Here is a 16053-nt window from a genome sequence, read left to right on the forward strand (position 1 = left end):
TAGGATTTGAACCTGAGACCTCTTGAACCTAAGACTATTGCAATTCCATCTCTGTTAGGAACTGTCTGACAGAGAGAAAAAACATCTAATGAGGGACATTTTACATTGAGTAACATAAGCAAAAAAGGAGCACTCCCTCTCGCAAGATACACATAGAAAGTACATGATTCAAGGGGGAACCAGGATTTGATCCTGACAAATTGTCTAATAAGGGACATTTCAGAGGGCGATCTACATAACCTAATAAAGAACACTCTCTCTTTCAAAGCGTACCCATAAAATATTTGATTTCAAGTTGACAATAGGATTTGATCCTGAGACCTCATGATCTGAAGTCTATTGCACTTCCACCTCTTTTAGGAACGGTGCAACTGAGAGAAAAACCATCTAATTAGGGACATTTTTGATTGAGTAACATAATTTTAAAAGGTGTACTCTAACCCTAATTATACTCTTAGAAAGCACTTGATTTTAAGGGGGCACCAGGATTTGAACCTGGGACCTCTTGATCTGCAGTCAAATGCTCTACCACTGAGCTATACCCCCTCTGCTAGAAACTATCTAAAGGTGGAAAAATTCTCGAATAAGGTACATTTTAGCTGGAGATCTACATAACCTAATACATAACACTCTCTCTTTGACAACATACCCATAAAGTATTTGATTTCATGTTGACTATAGGATTTGAACCTGAGACCTCTTGAACCTAAGACTATTGCAATTCCATCTCTGTTAGGAACTGTCTGACAGAGAGAAAAAACATCTAATGAGGGACATTTTAGATTGAGTAACATAACCAAAAAAGGAGCACTCCCTCTCTCAAGATACACATAGAAAGTACATGATTCAAGGGGGAACCAGGATTTGATCCTGACAAATTGTCTAATAAGGGACATTTCAGAGGGCGATCTACATAACCTAATAAAGAACACTCTCTCTTTCAAAGCGTACCCATAAAATATTTGATTTCAAGTTGACTATAGGATTTGAACCTGAGACCTCTTGAACCTAAGACTATTGCAATTCCATCTCTGTTAGGAACTGTCTGACAGAGAGAAAAAACATCTAATGAGGGACATTTTAGATTGAGTAACATAACCAAAAAAGGAGCACTCCCTCTCTCAAGATACACATAGAAAGTACATGATTCAAGGGGGAACCAGGATTTGATCCTGACAAATTGTCTAATAAGGGACATTTCAGAGGGCGATCTACATAACCTAATAAAGAACACTCTCTCTTTCAAAGCGTACCCATAAAATATTTGATTTCAAGTTGACAATAGGATTTGATCCTGAGACCTCATGATCTGAAGTCTATTGCACTTCCACCTCTTTTAGGAACGGTTCAACTGAGAGAAAAACCATCTAATTAGGGACATTTTTGATTGAGTAACATAATTTTAAAAGTTGTACTCTAACCCTAATTATACTCTTAGAAAGCACTTGATTTTAAGGGGGCACCAGGATTTGAACCTGGGACCTCTTGATCTGCAGTCAAATGCTCTACCACTGAGCTACACCCCCTCTGCTAGAAACTATCTAAAGGCGGAAAAATTTTCGAATAAGGTACATTTTAGCTGGAGATCTACATCACCTAATACATAACACTCTCTCTTTGACAACATACCCATAAAGTATTTGATTTCATGTTGACTATAGGATTTGAACCTGAGACCTCTTGAACCTAAGACTATTGCAATTCCATCTCTGTTAGGAACTGTCTGACAGAGAGAAAAAACATCTAATGAGGGACATTTTAGATTGAGTAACATAACCAAAAAAGGAGCACTCCCTCTCTCAAGATACACATAGAAAGTACATGATTCAAGGGGGAACCAGGATTTGATCCTGACAAATTGTCTAATAAGGGACATTTCAGAGGGCGATCTACATAACCTAATAAAGAACACTCTCTCTTTCAAAGCGTACCCATAAAATATTTGATTTCAAGTTGACAATAGGATTTGATCCTGAGACCTCATGATCTGAAGTCTATTGCACTTCCACCTCTTTTAGGAACGGTTCAACTGAGAGAAAAACCATCTAATTAGGGACATTTTAGATTGAGTAACATAATTTTAAAAAGTGTACTCTAACCCTAATTATACTCTTAGAAAGCACTTGATTTTAAGGGGGCACCAGGATTTGAACCTGGGACCTCTTGATCTGCAGTCAAATGCTCTACCACTGAGCTATACCCCCTCTGCTAGAAACTATCTAAAGGCGGAAAAATTCTCGAATAAGGTACATTTTAGCTGGAGATCTACATAACCTAATACATAACACTCTCTCTTTGACAACATACCCATAAAGTATTTGATTTCATGTTGACTATAGGATTTGAACCTGAGACCTCTTGAACCTAAGACTATTGCAATTCCATCTCTGTTAGGAACTGTCTGACAGAGAGAAAAACCATCGAATGAGGGACATTTTAGATTGAGTAACATAACCAAAAAAGGAGCACTCCCTCTCTCAAGATACACATAGAAAGTACATGATTCAAGGGGGAACCAGGATTTGATCCTGACAAATTGTCTAATAAGGGACATTTCAGAGGGCGATCTACATAACCTAATAAAGAACACTCTCTCTTTCAAAGCGTACCCATAAAATATTTGATTTCAAGTTGACAATAGGATTTGATCCTGAGACCTCATGATCTGAAGTCTATTGCACTTCCACCTCTTTTAGGAACGGTTCAACTGAGAGAAAAACGATCTAATTAGGGACATTTTTGATTGAGTAACATCATTTCAAAAGGTGTACTCTAACCCTAATTATACTCTTAGAAAGCACTTGATTTTAAGGGGGCACCAGGATTTGAACCTGGGACCTCGTGATCTGCAGTCAAATGCTCTACCACTGAGCTATACCCCCTCTGCTAAAAACTATCTAAAGGCGGAAAAATTCTCGAATAAGGTACATTTTAGCTGGAGATCTACATAACCTAATACATAACACTCTCTCTTTGACAACATACCCATAAAGTATTTGATTTCATGTTGACTATAGGATTTGAACCTGAGACCTCTTGAACCTAAGACTATTGCAATTCCATCTCTGTTAGGAACTGTCTGACAGAGAGAAAAAACATCTAATGAGGGACATTTTAGATTGAGTAACATAACCAAAAAAGGAGCACTCCCTCTCTCAAGATACACATAGAAAGTACATGATTCAAGGGGGAACCAGGATTTGATCCTGACAAATTGTCTAATAAGGGACATTTCAGAGGGCGATCTACATAACCTAATAAAGAACACTCTCTCTTTCAAAGCGTACCCATCAAATATTTGATTTCAAGTTGACAATAGGATTTGATCCTGAGACCTCATGATCTGAAGTCTATTGCACTTCCACCTCTTTTAGGAACGGTTCAACTGAGAGAAAAACCATCTAATTAGGGACATTTTAGATTGAGTAACATAATTTTAAAAAGTGTACTCTAACCCTAATTATACTCTTAGAAAGCACTTGATTTTAAGGGGGCACCAGGATTTGAACTTGGGACCTCTTGATCTGCAGTCAAATGCTCTACCACTGAGCTATACCCCCTCTGCTAGAAACTATCTAAAGGCGGAAAACTTCTCGAATAAGGTACATTTTAGCTGGAGATCTACATAACCTAATACATAACACTCTCTCTTTGATAACATACCCATAAAGTATTTGATTTCATGTTGACTATAGGATTTGAACCTGAGACCTCTTGAACCTAAGACTATTGCAATTCCATCTCTGTTAGGAACTGTCTGACAGAGAGAAAAAACATCTAATGAGGGACAATTTAGATTGAGTAACATAACCAAAAAAGGAGCACTCCCTCTCTCAAGATACACATAGAAAGTACATGATTCAAGGGGGAACCAGGATTTGATCCTGACAAATTGTCTAATAAGGGACATTTCAGAGGGCGATCTACATAACCTAATAAAGAACACTCTCTCTTTCAAAGCGTACCCATAAAATATTTGATTTCAAGTTGACAATAGGATTTGATCCTGAGACCTCATGATCTGAAGTCTATTGCACTTCCACCTCTTTTAGGAACGGTTCAACTGAGAGAAAAAACATCTAATTAGGGACATTTTTGATTGAGTAACATAATTTTAAAAGTTGTACTCTAACCCTAATTATACTCTTAGAAAGCACTTGATTTTAAGGGGGCACCAGGATTTGAACCTGGGACTTCTTGATCTGCAGTCAAATGCTCTACCACTGAGCTATACCCCCTCTGCTATAAACTATCTAAAGGCGGAAAAATTCTCGAATAAGGTACATTTTAGCTGGAGATCTACATAACCTAATACATAACACTCTCTCTTTGACAACATACCCATAAAGTATTTGATTTCATGTTGACTATAGGATTTGAACCTGAGACCTCTTGAACCTAAGACTATTGCAATTCCATCTCTGTTAGGAACTGTCTGACAGAGAGAAAAAACATCTAATGAGGGACATTTCAGATTGAGTAACATAACCAAAAAAGGAGCACTCCCTCTCTCAAGATACACATAGAAAGTACATGATTCAAGGGGGAACCAGGATTTGATCCTGACAAATTGTCTAATAAGGGACATTTAAGAGGGCGATCTACATAACCTAATAAAGAACACTCTCTCTTTCAAAGCGTACCCATAAAATATTTGATTTCAAGTTGACAATAGGATTTGATCCTGAGACCTCATGATCTGAAGTCTATTGCACTTCCACCTCTTTTAGGAACAGTTCAACTGCGAGAAAAACCATCTAATTAGGGACATTTTAGATTGAGTAACATAATTTAAAAAAGTGTACTCTATCCCTAATTATACTCTTAGAAAGCACTTGATTTTAAGGGGGCACCAGGATTTGAACCTGGGACCTCTTGATCTGCAGTCAAATGCTCTACCACTGAGCTATACCCCCTCTGCTAAAAACTATCTAAAGGCAGAAAATTTCTCGAATAAGGTACATTATAGCTGGAGATCTACATAACCTAATACATAACACTCTCTCTTTGACAACATACCCATAAATTATTTGATTTCATGTTGACTATAGGATTTGAACCTGAGACCTCTTGATCCTAAGACTATTGCAATTCCATCTCTGTTAGGAACTGTCTGACAGAGAGAAAAAACATCTAATGAGGGACATTTTAGATTGAGTAACATAACCAAAAAAGGAGCACTCCCTCTCTCAAGATACACATAGAAAGTACATGATTCAAGGGGGAACCAGGATTTGATCCTGACAAATTGTCTAATAAGGGACATTTCAGAGGGCGATCTACATAACCGAATAAAGAACACTCTCTCTTTCAAAGCGTACCCATAAAATATTTGATTTCAAGTTGACAATAGGATTTGATCCTGAGACCTCATGATCTGAAGTCTATTGCACTTCCACCTCTTTTAGGAACGGTTCAACTGAGAGAAAAACCATCTAATTAGGGACATTTTAGATTGAGTAACATAATTTTAAAAAGTGTACTCTAACCCTAATTATACTCTTAGAAAGCACTTGATTTTAAGGGGGCACCAGGATTTGAACCTGGGACCTCTTGATCTGCAGTCAAATGCTCTACCACTGAGCTATACCCCCTCTGCTAAAAACTATCTAAAGGCGGAAAATTTCTCGAATAAGGTACATTATAGCTGGAGATCTACATAACCTAATACATAACACTCTCTCTTTGACAACATACCCATAAAGTATTTGATTTCATGTTGACTATAGGATTTGAAGCTGAGACCTCTTGAACCTAAGACTATTGCAATTCCATCTCTGTTAGGAACTGTCTGACAGAGAGAAAAACCATCTAATGAGGGACATTTTAGATTGAGTAACATAACCAAAAAAGGAGCACTCCCTCTCTCAAGATACACATAGAAAGTACATGATTCAAGGGGGAACCAGGATTTGATCCTGACAAATTGTCTAATAAGGGACATTTCAGAGGGCGATCTACATAACCTAATAAAGAACACTCTCTCTTTCAAAGCGTACCCATAAAATATTTGATTTCAAGTTGACAATAGGATTTGATCCTGAGACCTCATGATCTGAAGTCTATTGCACTTCCACCTCTTTTAGGAACGGTTCAACTGAGAGAAAAACCATCTAATTAGGGACATTTTAGATTGAGTAACATAATTTTAAAAAGTGTACTCTAACCCTAATTATACTCTTAGAAAGCACTTGATTTTAAGGGGGCACCAGGATTTGAACCTGGGACTTCTTGATCTGCAGTCAAATGCTCTACCACTGAGCTATACCCCCTCTGCTAGAAACTATCTAAAGGCGGAAAAATTCTCGAATAAGGTACATTTTAGCTGGAGATCTACATAACCTAATACATAACACTCTCTCTTTGACAACATACCCATAAAGTATTTGATTTCATGTTGACTATAGGATTTGAACCTGAGACCTCTTGAACCTAAGACTATTGCAATTCCATCTCTGTTAGGAACTGTCTGACAGAGAGAAAAAACATCTAATGAGGGACATTTTAGATTGAGTAACATAACCAAAAAAGGAGCACTCCCTCTCTCAAGATACACATAGAAAGTACATGATTCAAGGGGGAACCAGGATTTGATCCTGACAAATTGTCTAATAAGGGACATTTCAGAGGGCGATCTACATAACCTAATAAAGAACACTCTCTCTTTCAAAGCGTACCCATAAAATATTTGATTTCAAGTTGACAATAGGATTTGATCCTGAGACCTCATGATCTGAAGTCTATTGCACTTCCACCTCTTTTAGGAACGGTTCAACTGAGAGAAAAACCATCTAATTAGGGACATTTTAGATTGAGTAACATAATTTTAAAAAGTGTACTCTAACCCTAATTATACTCTTAGAAAGCACTTGATTTTAAGGGGGCACCAGGATTTGAACCTGGGACCTCTTGATCTGCAGTCAAATGCTCTACCACTGAGCTATACCCCCTCTGCTAGAAACTATCTAAAGGCGGAAAAATTCTCGAATAAGGTACATTTTAGCTGGAGATCTACATAACCTAATACATAACACTCTCTCTTTGACAACATACCCATAAAGTATTTGATTTCATGTTGACTATAGGATTTGAACCTGAGACCTCTTGATCCTAAGACTATTGCAATTCCATCTCTGTTAGGAACTGTCTGACAGAGAGAAAAAACATCTAATGAGGGACATTTTAGATTGAGTAACATAACCAAAAAAGGAGCACTCCCTCTCTCAAGATACACATAGAAAGTACATGATTCAAGGGGGAACCAGGATTTGATCCTGACAAATTGTCTAATAAGGGACATTTCAGAGGGCGATCTACATAACCTAATAAAGAACACTCTCTCTTTCAAAGCGTACCCATAAAATATTTGATTTCAAGTTGACAATAGGATTTGATCCTGAGACCTCATGATCTGAAGTCTATTGCACTTCCACCTCTTTTAGGAACGGTTCAACTGAGAGAAAAACCATCTAATTAGGGACATTTTAGATTGAGTAACATAATTTTAAAAAGTGTACTCTAACCCTAATTATACTCTTAGAAAGCACTTGATTTTAAGGGGGCACCAGGATTTGAACCTGGGACTTCTTGATCTGCAGTCAAATGCTCTACCACTGAGCTATACCCCCTCTGCTACAAACTATCTAAAGGCGGAAAAATTCTCGAATAAGGTACATTTTAGCTGGAGATCTACATAACCTAATACATAACACTCTCTCTTTGACAACATACCCATAAAGTATTTGATTTCATGTTGACTATAGGATTTGAACCTGAGACCTCTTGATCCTAAGACTATTGCAATTCCATCTCTGTTAGGAACTGTCTGACAGAGAGAAAAAACATCTAATGAGGGACATTTTAGATTGAGTAACATAACCAAAAAAGGAGCACTCCCTCTCTCAAGATACACATAGAAAGTACATGATTCAAGGGGGAACCAGGATTTGATCCTGACAAATTGTCTAATAAGGGACATTTCAGAGGGCGATCTACATAACCTAATAAAGAACACTCTCTCTTTCAAAGCGTACCCATAAAATATTTGATTTCAAGTTGACAATAGGATTTGATCCTGAGACCTCATGATGTGAAGTCTATTGCAGTTCCACCTCTTTTAGGAACGGTTCAACTGAGAGAAAAACCATCTAATTAGGGACATTTTAGATTGAGTAACATAATTTTAAAAAGTGTACTCTAACCCTAATTATACTCTTAGAAAGCACTTGATTTTAAGGGGGCACCAGGATTTGAACCTGGGACCTCTTGATCTGCAGTCAAATGCTCTACCACTGAGCTATACCCCCTCTGCTAAAAACTATCTAAAGGCAGAAAATTTCTCGAATAAGGTACATTATAGCTGGAGATCTACATAACCTAATACATAACACTCTCTCTTTGACAACATACCCATAAAGTATTTGATTTCATGTTGACTATAGGATTTGAAGCTGAGACCTCTTGAACCTAAGACTATTGCAATTCCATCTCTGTTAGGAACTGTCTGACAGAGAGAAAAACCATCTAATGAGGGACATTTTAGATTGAGTAACATAACCAAAAAAGGAGCACTCCCTCTCTCAAGATACACATAGAAAGTACATGATTCAAGGGGGAACCAGGATTTGATCCTGACAAATTGTCTAATAAGGGACATTTCAGAGGGCGATCTACATAACCTAATAAAGAACACTCTCTCTTTCAAAGCGTACCCATAAAATATTTGATTTCAAGTTGACAATAGGATTTGATCCTGAGACCTCATGATCTGAAGTCTATTGCACTTCCACCTCTTTTAGGAACGGTTCAACTGAGAGAAAAACCATCTAATTAGGGACATTTTAGATTGAGTAACATAATTTTAAAAAGTGTACTCTAACCCTAATTATACTCTTAGAAAGCACTTGATTTTAAGGGGGCACCAGGATTTGAACCTGGGACTTCTTGATCTGCAGTCAAATGCTCTACCACTGAGCTATACCCCCTCTGCTAGAAACTATCTAAAGGCGGAAAAATTCTCGAATAAGGTACATTTTAGCTGGAGATCTACATAACCTAATACATAACACTCTCTCTTTGACAACATACCCATAAAGTATTTGATTTCATGTTGACTATAGGATTTGAACCTGAGACCTCTTGAACCTAAGACTATTGCAATTCCATCTCTGTTAGGAACTGTCTGACAGAGAGAAAAAACATCTAATGAGGGACATTTTAGATTGAGTAACATAACCAAAAAAGGAGCACTCCCTCTCTCAAGATACACATAGAAAGTACATGATTCAAGGGGGAACCAGGATTTGATCCTGACAAATTGTCTAATAAGGGACATTTCAGAGGGCGATCTACATAACCTAATAAAGAACACTCTCTCTTTCAAAGCGTACCCATAAAATATTTGATTTCAAGTTGACAATAGGATTTGATCCTGAGACCTCATGATCTGAAGTCTATTGCACTTCCACCTCTTTTAGGAACGGTTCAACTGAGAGAAAAACCATCTAATTAGGGACATTTTAGATTGAGTAACATAATTTTAAAAAGTGTACTCTAACCCTAATTATACTCTTAGAAAGCACTTGATTTTAAGGGGGCACCAGGATTTGAACCTGGGACCTCTTGATCTGCAGTCAAATGCTCTACCACTGAGCTATACCCCCTCTGCTAGAAACTATCTAAAGGCGGAAAAATTCTCGAATAAGGTACATTTTAGCTGGAGATCTACATAACCTAATACATAACACTCTCTCTTTGACAACATACCCATAAAGTATTTGATTTCATGTTGACTATAGGATTTGAACCTGAGACCTCTTGATCCTAAGACTATTGCAATTCCATCTCTGTTAGGAACTGTCTGACAGAGAGAAAAAACATCTAATGAGGGACATTTTAGATTGAGTAACATAACCAAAAAAGGAGCACTCCCTCTCTCAAGATACACATAGAAAGTACATGATTCAAGGGGGAACCAGGATTTGATCCTGACAAATTGTCTAATAAGGGACATTTCAGAGGGCGATCTACATAACCTAATAAAGAACACTCTCTCTTTCAAAGCGTACCCATAAAATATTTGATTTCAAGTTGACAATAGGATTTGATCCCCTGAGACCTCATGATCTGAAGTCTATTGCACTTCCACCTCTTTTAGGAACGGTTCAACTGAGAGAAAAACCATCTAATTAGGGACATTTTAGATTGAGTAACATAATTTTAAAAAGTGTACTCTAACCCTAATTATACTCTTAGAAAGCACTTGATTTTAAGGGGGCACCAGGATTTGAACCTGGGACATCTTGATCTGCAGTCAAATGCTCTACCACTGAGCTATACCCCCTCTGCTAAAAACTATCTAAAGGCGGAAAATTTCTCGAATAAGGTACATTATAGCTGGAGATCTACATAACCTAATACATAACACTCTCTCTTTGACAACATACCCATAAAGTATTTGATTACATGTTGACTATAGGATTTGAACCTGAGACCTCTTGAACCTAAGACTATTGCAATTCCATCTCTGTTAGGAACTGTCTGACAGAGAGAAAAACCATCTAATGAGGGACATTTTAGATTGAGTAACATAACCAAAAAAGGAGCACTCCCTCTCTCAAGATACACATGGAAAGTACATGATTCAAGAGGGAACCAGGATTTGATCCTGACAAATTGTCTAATAAGGGACATTTCAGAGGGCGATCTACATAACCTAATAAAGAACACTCTCTCTTTCAAAGCGTACCCATAAAATATTTGATTTCAAGTTGACAATAGGATTTGATCCTGAGACCTCATGATGTGAAGTCTATTGCAGTTCCACCTCTTTTAGGAACGGTTCAACTGAGAGAAAAACCATCTAATTAGGGACATTTTAGATTGAGTAACATAATTTTAAAAAGTGTACTCTAACCCTAATTATACTCTTAGAAAGCACTTGATTTTAAGGGGGCACCAGGATTTGAACCTGGGACCTCTTGATCTGCAGTCAAATGCTCTACCACTGAGCTATACCCCCTCTGCTAGAAACTATCTAAAGGCGGAAAAATTCTCGAATAAGGTACATTATAGCTGGAGATCTACATAACCTAATACATAACACTCTCTCTTTGACAACATACCCATAAAGTATTTGATTTCATGTTGACTATAGGATTTGAAGCTGAGACCTCTTGAACCTAAGACTATTGCAATTCCATCTCTGTTAGGAACTGTCTGACAGAGAGAAAAACCATCTAATGAGGGACATTTTAGATTGAGTAACATAACCAAAAAAGGAGCACTCCCTCTCTCAAGATACACATAGAAAGTACATGATTCAAGGGGGAACCAGGATTTGATCCTGACAAATTGTCTAATAAGGGACATTTCAGAGGGCGATCTACATAACCTAATAAAGAACACTCTCTCTTTCAAAGCGTACCCATAAAATATTTGATTTCAAGTTGACAATAGGATTTGATCCTGAGACCTCATGATCTGAAGTCTATTGCACTTCCACCTCTTTTAGGAACGGTTCAACTGAGAGAAAAACCATCTAATTAGGGACATTTTAGATTGAGTAACATAATTTTAAAAAGTGTACTCTAACCCTAATTATACTCTTAGAAAGCACTTGATTTTAAGGGGGCACCAGGATTTGAACCTGGGACTTCTTGATCTGCAGTCAAATGCTCTACCACTGAGCTATACCCCCTCTGCTAGAAACTATCTAAAGGCGGAAAAATTCTCGAATAAGGTACATTTTAGCTGGAGATCTACATAACCTAATACATAACACTCTCTCTTTGACAACATACCCATAAAGTATTTGATTTCATGTTGACTATAGGATTTGAACCTGAGACCTCTTGAACCTAAGACTATTGCAATTCCATCTCTGTTAGGAACTGTCTGACAGAGAGAAAAAACATCTAATGAGGGACATTTTAGATTGAGTAACATAACCAAAAAAGGAGCACTCCCTCTCTCAAGATACACATAGAAAGTACATGATTCAAGGGGGAACCAGGATTTGATCCTGACAAATTGTCTAATAAGGGACATTTCAGAGGGCGATCTACATAACCTAATAAAGAACACTCTCTCTTTCAAAGCGTACCCATAAAATATTTGATTTCAAGTTGACAATAGGATTTGATCCTGAGACCTCATGATCTGAAGTCTATTGCACTTCCACCTCTTTTAGGAACGGTTCAACTGAGAGAAAAAACATCTAATTAGGGACATTTTAGATTGAGTAACATAATTTTAAAAAGTGTACTCTAACCCTAATTATACTCTTAGAAAGCACTTGATTTTAAGGGGGCACCAGGATTTGAACCTGGGACCTCTTGATCTGCAGTCAAATGCTCTACCACTGAGCTATACCCCCTCTGCTAGAAACTATCTAAAGGCGGAAAAATTCTCGAATAAGGTACATTTTAGCTGGAGATCTACATAACCTAATACATAACACTCTCTCTTTGACAACATACCCATAAAGTATTTGATTTCATGTTGACTATAGGATTTGAACCTGAGACCTCTTGATCCTAAGACTATTGCAATTCCATCTCTGTTAGGAACTGTCTGACAGAGAGAAAAAACATCTAATGAGGGACATTTTAGATTGAGTAACATAACCAAAAAAGGAGCACTCCCTCTCTCAAGATACACATAGAAAGTACATGATTCAAGGGGGAACCAGGATTTGATCCTGACAAATTGTCTAATAAGGGACATTTCAGAGGGCGATCTACATAACCTAATAAAGAACACTCTCTCTTTCAAAGCGTACCCATAAAATATTTGATTTCAAGTTGACAATAGGATTTGATCCTGAGACCTCATGATCTGAAGTCTATTGCACTTCCACCTCTTTTAGGAACGGTTCAACTGAGAGAAAAACCATCTAATTAGGGACATTTTAGATTGAGTAACATAATTTTAAAAAGTGTACTCTAACCCTAATTATACTCTTAGAAAGCACTTGATTTTAAGGGGGCACCAGGATTTGAACCTGGGACCTCTTGATCTGCAGTCAAATGCTCTACCACTGAGCTATACCCCCTCTGCTAGAAACTATCTAAAGGCGGAAAAATTCTCGAATAAGGTACATTTTAGCTGGAGATCTACATAACCTAATACATAACACTCTCTCTTTGACAACATACCCATAAAGTATTTGATTTCATGTTGACTATAGGATTTGAACCTGAGACCTCTTGAACCTAAGACTATTGCAATTCCATCTCTGTTAGGAACTGTCTGACAGAGAGAAAAAACATCTAATGAGGGACATTTTAGATTGAGTAACATAACCAAAAAAGGAGCACTCCCTCTCTCAAGATACACATAGAAAGTACATGATTCAAGGGGGAACCAGGATTTGATCCTGACAAATTGTCTAATAAGGGACATTTCAGAGGGCGATCTACATAACCTAATAAAGAACACTCTCTCTTTCAAAGCGTACCCATAAAATATTTGATTTCAAGTTGACAATAGGATTTGATCCTGAGACCTCATGATCTGAAGTCTATTGCACTTCCACCTCTTTTAGGAACGGTTCAACTGAGAGAAAAACCATCTAATTAGGGACATTTTAGATTGAGTAACATAATTTTAAAAAGTGTACTCTAACCCTAATTATACTCTTAGAAAGCACTTGATTTTAAGGGGGCACCAGGATTTGAACCTGGGACCTCTTGATCTGCAGTCAAATGCTCTACCACTGAGCTATACCCCCTCTGCTAGAAACTATCTAAAGGCGGAAAAATTCTCGAATAAGGTACATTTTAGCTGGAGATCTACATAACCTAATACATAACACTCTCTCTTTGACAACATACCCATAAAGTATTTGATTTCATGTTGACTATAGGATTTGAACCTGAGACCTCTTGAACCTAAGACTATTGCAATTCCATCTCTGTTAGGAACTGTCTGACAGAGAGAAAAAACATCTAATGAGGGACATTTTAGATTGAGTAACATAACCAAAAAAGGAGCACTCCCTCTCTCAAGATACACATAGAAAGTACATGATTCAAGGGGGAACCAGGATTTGATCCTGACAAATTGTCTAATAAGGGACATTTCAGAGGGCGATCTACATAACCTAATAAAGAACACTCTCTCTTTCAAAGCGTACCCATAAAATATTTGATTTCAAGTTGACAATAGGATTTGATCCCCTGAGACCTCATGATCTGAAGTCTATTGCACTTCCACCTCTTTTAGGAACGGTTCAACTGAGAGAAAAACCATCTAATTAGGGACATTTTGGATTGAGTAACATAATTTTAAAAAGTGTACTCTAACCCTAATTATACTCTTAGAAAGCACTTGATTTTAAGGGGGCACCAGGATTTGAACCTGGGACATCTTGATCTGCAGTCAAATGCTCTACCACTGAGCTATACCCCCTCTGCTAAAAACTATCTAAAGGCGGAAAATTTCTCGAATAAGGTACATTATAGCTGGAGATCTACATAACCTAATACATAACACTCTCTCTTTGACAACATACCCATAAAGTATTTGATTACATGTTGACTATAGGATTTGAACCTGAGACCTCTTGAACCTAAGACTATTGCAATTCCATCTCTGTTAGGAACTGTCTGACAGAGAGAAAAACCATCTAATGAGGGACATTTTAGATTGAGTAACATAACCAAAAAAGGAGCACTCCCTCTCTCAAGATACACATGGAAAGTACATGATTCAAGAGGGAACCAGGATTTGATCCTGACAAATTGTCTAATAAGGGACATTTCAGAGGGCGATCTACATAACCTAATAAAGAACACTCTCTCTTTCAAAGCGTACCCATAAAATATTTGATTTCAAGTTGACAATAGGATTTGATCCTGAGACCTCATGATGTGAAGTCTATTGCAGTTCCACCTCTTTTAGGAACGGTTCAACTGAGAGAAAAACCATCTAATTAGGGACATTTTAGATTGAGTAACATAATTTTAAAAAGTGTACTCTAACCCTAATTATACTCTTAGAAAGCACTTGATTTTAAGGGGGCACCAGGATTTGAACCTGGGACCTCTTGATCTGCAGTCAAATGCTCTACCACTGAGCTATACCCCCTCTGCTAGAAACTATCTAAAGGCGCAAAAATTCTCGAATAAGGTACATTATAGCTGGAGATCTACATAACCTAATACATAACACTCTCTCTTTGACAACATACCCATAAAGTATTTGATTTCATGTTGACTATAGGATTTGAAGCTGAGACCTCTTGAACCTAAGACTATTGCAATTCCATCTCTGTTAGGAACTGTCTGACAGAGAGAAAAACCATCTAATGAGGGACATTTTAGATTGAGTAACATAACCAAAAAAGGAGCACTCCCTCTCTCAAGATACACATAGAAAGTACATGATTCAAGGGGGAACCGGGATTTGATCCTGACCAATTGTCTAATAAGGGACATTTCAGAGGGCGATCTACATAACCTAATAAAGAACACTCTCTCTTTCAAAGCGTACCCATAAAATATTTGATTTCAAGTTGACAATAGGATTTGATCCTGAGACCTCATGATCTGAAGTCTATTGCACTTCCACCTCTTTTAGGAACGGTTCAACTGAGAGAAAAACCATCTAATTAGGGACATTTTAGATTGAGTAACATAATTTTAAAAAGTGTACTCTAACCCTAATTATACTCTTAGAAAGCACTTGATTTTAAGGGGGCACCAGGATTTGAACCTGGGACTTCTTGATCTGCAGTCAAATGCTCTACCACTGAGCTATACCCCCTCTGCTAGAAACTATCTAAAGGCGGAAAAATTCTCGAATAAGGTACATTTTAGCTGGAGATCTACATAACCTAATACATAACACTCTCTCTTTGACAACATACCCATAAAGTATTTGATTTCATGTTGACTATAGGATTTGAACCTGAGACCTCTTGAACCTAAGACTATTGCAATTCCATCTCTGTTAGGAACTGTCTGACAGAGAGAAAAAACATCTAATGAGGGACATTTTAGATTGAGTAACATAACCAAAAAAGGAGCACTCCCTCTCTCAAGATACACA

General features: G+C 37.5%; 23 non-coding genes across 23 annotated transcripts; all 23 read right to left on the minus strand.

The window, feature by feature from the left end:
* Positions 1-474: 474 nt before the first annotated feature.
* Positions 475-546, minus strand: trnac-gca (transfer RNA cysteine (anticodon GCA)). Its single transcript has one exon. It is a non-coding gene; the product is annotated as a tRNA-Cys (tRNA).
* Positions 547-1454: 908 nt separating this feature from the next.
* On the minus strand, positions 1455-1526 carry trnac-gca (transfer RNA cysteine (anticodon GCA)). Its single transcript has one exon. It is a non-coding gene; the product is annotated as a tRNA-Cys (tRNA).
* A 606-nt stretch (positions 1527-2132) lies between these two features.
* On the minus strand, positions 2133-2204 carry trnac-gca (transfer RNA cysteine (anticodon GCA)). The gene has a single exon. It is a non-coding gene; the product is annotated as a tRNA-Cys (tRNA).
* Positions 2205-2810: 606 nt separating this feature from the next.
* trnac-gca (transfer RNA cysteine (anticodon GCA)) lies at positions 2811-2882 on the minus strand. The gene has a single exon. It is a non-coding gene; the product is annotated as a tRNA-Cys (tRNA).
* A 606-nt stretch (positions 2883-3488) lies between these two features.
* trnac-gca (transfer RNA cysteine (anticodon GCA)) lies at positions 3489-3560 on the minus strand. The gene has a single exon. It is a non-coding gene; the product is annotated as a tRNA-Cys (tRNA).
* Positions 3561-4166: 606 nt separating this feature from the next.
* Positions 4167-4238, minus strand: trnac-gca (transfer RNA cysteine (anticodon GCA)). The gene has a single exon. It is a non-coding gene; the product is annotated as a tRNA-Cys (tRNA).
* Positions 4239-4844: 606 nt separating this feature from the next.
* Positions 4845-4916, minus strand: trnac-gca (transfer RNA cysteine (anticodon GCA)). Its single transcript has one exon. It is a non-coding gene; the product is annotated as a tRNA-Cys (tRNA).
* A 606-nt stretch (positions 4917-5522) lies between these two features.
* trnac-gca (transfer RNA cysteine (anticodon GCA)) lies at positions 5523-5594 on the minus strand. The gene has a single exon. It is a non-coding gene; the product is annotated as a tRNA-Cys (tRNA).
* A 606-nt stretch (positions 5595-6200) lies between these two features.
* On the minus strand, positions 6201-6272 carry trnac-gca (transfer RNA cysteine (anticodon GCA)). The gene has a single exon. It is a non-coding gene; the product is annotated as a tRNA-Cys (tRNA).
* A 606-nt stretch (positions 6273-6878) lies between these two features.
* Positions 6879-6950, minus strand: trnac-gca (transfer RNA cysteine (anticodon GCA)). Its single transcript has one exon. It is a non-coding gene; the product is annotated as a tRNA-Cys (tRNA).
* Positions 6951-7556: 606 nt separating this feature from the next.
* trnac-gca (transfer RNA cysteine (anticodon GCA)) lies at positions 7557-7628 on the minus strand. The gene has a single exon. It is a non-coding gene; the product is annotated as a tRNA-Cys (tRNA).
* Positions 7629-8234: 606 nt separating this feature from the next.
* Positions 8235-8306, minus strand: trnac-gca (transfer RNA cysteine (anticodon GCA)). The gene has a single exon. It is a non-coding gene; the product is annotated as a tRNA-Cys (tRNA).
* Positions 8307-8912: 606 nt separating this feature from the next.
* trnac-gca (transfer RNA cysteine (anticodon GCA)) lies at positions 8913-8984 on the minus strand. The gene has a single exon. It is a non-coding gene; the product is annotated as a tRNA-Cys (tRNA).
* A 606-nt stretch (positions 8985-9590) lies between these two features.
* trnac-gca (transfer RNA cysteine (anticodon GCA)) lies at positions 9591-9662 on the minus strand. The gene has a single exon. It is a non-coding gene; the product is annotated as a tRNA-Cys (tRNA).
* Positions 9663-10270: 608 nt separating this feature from the next.
* On the minus strand, positions 10271-10342 carry trnac-gca (transfer RNA cysteine (anticodon GCA)). The gene has a single exon. It is a non-coding gene; the product is annotated as a tRNA-Cys (tRNA).
* Positions 10343-10948: 606 nt separating this feature from the next.
* trnac-gca (transfer RNA cysteine (anticodon GCA)) lies at positions 10949-11020 on the minus strand. Its single transcript has one exon. It is a non-coding gene; the product is annotated as a tRNA-Cys (tRNA).
* A 606-nt stretch (positions 11021-11626) lies between these two features.
* Positions 11627-11698, minus strand: trnac-gca (transfer RNA cysteine (anticodon GCA)). The gene has a single exon. It is a non-coding gene; the product is annotated as a tRNA-Cys (tRNA).
* Positions 11699-12304: 606 nt separating this feature from the next.
* On the minus strand, positions 12305-12376 carry trnac-gca (transfer RNA cysteine (anticodon GCA)). Its single transcript has one exon. It is a non-coding gene; the product is annotated as a tRNA-Cys (tRNA).
* A 606-nt stretch (positions 12377-12982) lies between these two features.
* On the minus strand, positions 12983-13054 carry trnac-gca (transfer RNA cysteine (anticodon GCA)). Its single transcript has one exon. It is a non-coding gene; the product is annotated as a tRNA-Cys (tRNA).
* A 606-nt stretch (positions 13055-13660) lies between these two features.
* On the minus strand, positions 13661-13732 carry trnac-gca (transfer RNA cysteine (anticodon GCA)). The gene has a single exon. It is a non-coding gene; the product is annotated as a tRNA-Cys (tRNA).
* Positions 13733-14340: 608 nt separating this feature from the next.
* trnac-gca (transfer RNA cysteine (anticodon GCA)) lies at positions 14341-14412 on the minus strand. The gene has a single exon. It is a non-coding gene; the product is annotated as a tRNA-Cys (tRNA).
* A 606-nt stretch (positions 14413-15018) lies between these two features.
* On the minus strand, positions 15019-15090 carry trnac-gca (transfer RNA cysteine (anticodon GCA)). The gene has a single exon. It is a non-coding gene; the product is annotated as a tRNA-Cys (tRNA).
* Positions 15091-15696: 606 nt separating this feature from the next.
* Positions 15697-15768, minus strand: trnac-gca (transfer RNA cysteine (anticodon GCA)). Its single transcript has one exon. It is a non-coding gene; the product is annotated as a tRNA-Cys (tRNA).
* Positions 15769-16053: the final 285 nt, after the last annotated feature.

Source organism: Salmo salar, chromosome 09, assembly GCF_965601325.2.
Source record: "Salmo salar chromosome 09, fSalSal1, whole genome shotgun sequence".
NCBI lineage: Eukaryota > Metazoa > Chordata > Actinopteri > Salmoniformes > Salmonidae > Salmo > Salmo salar.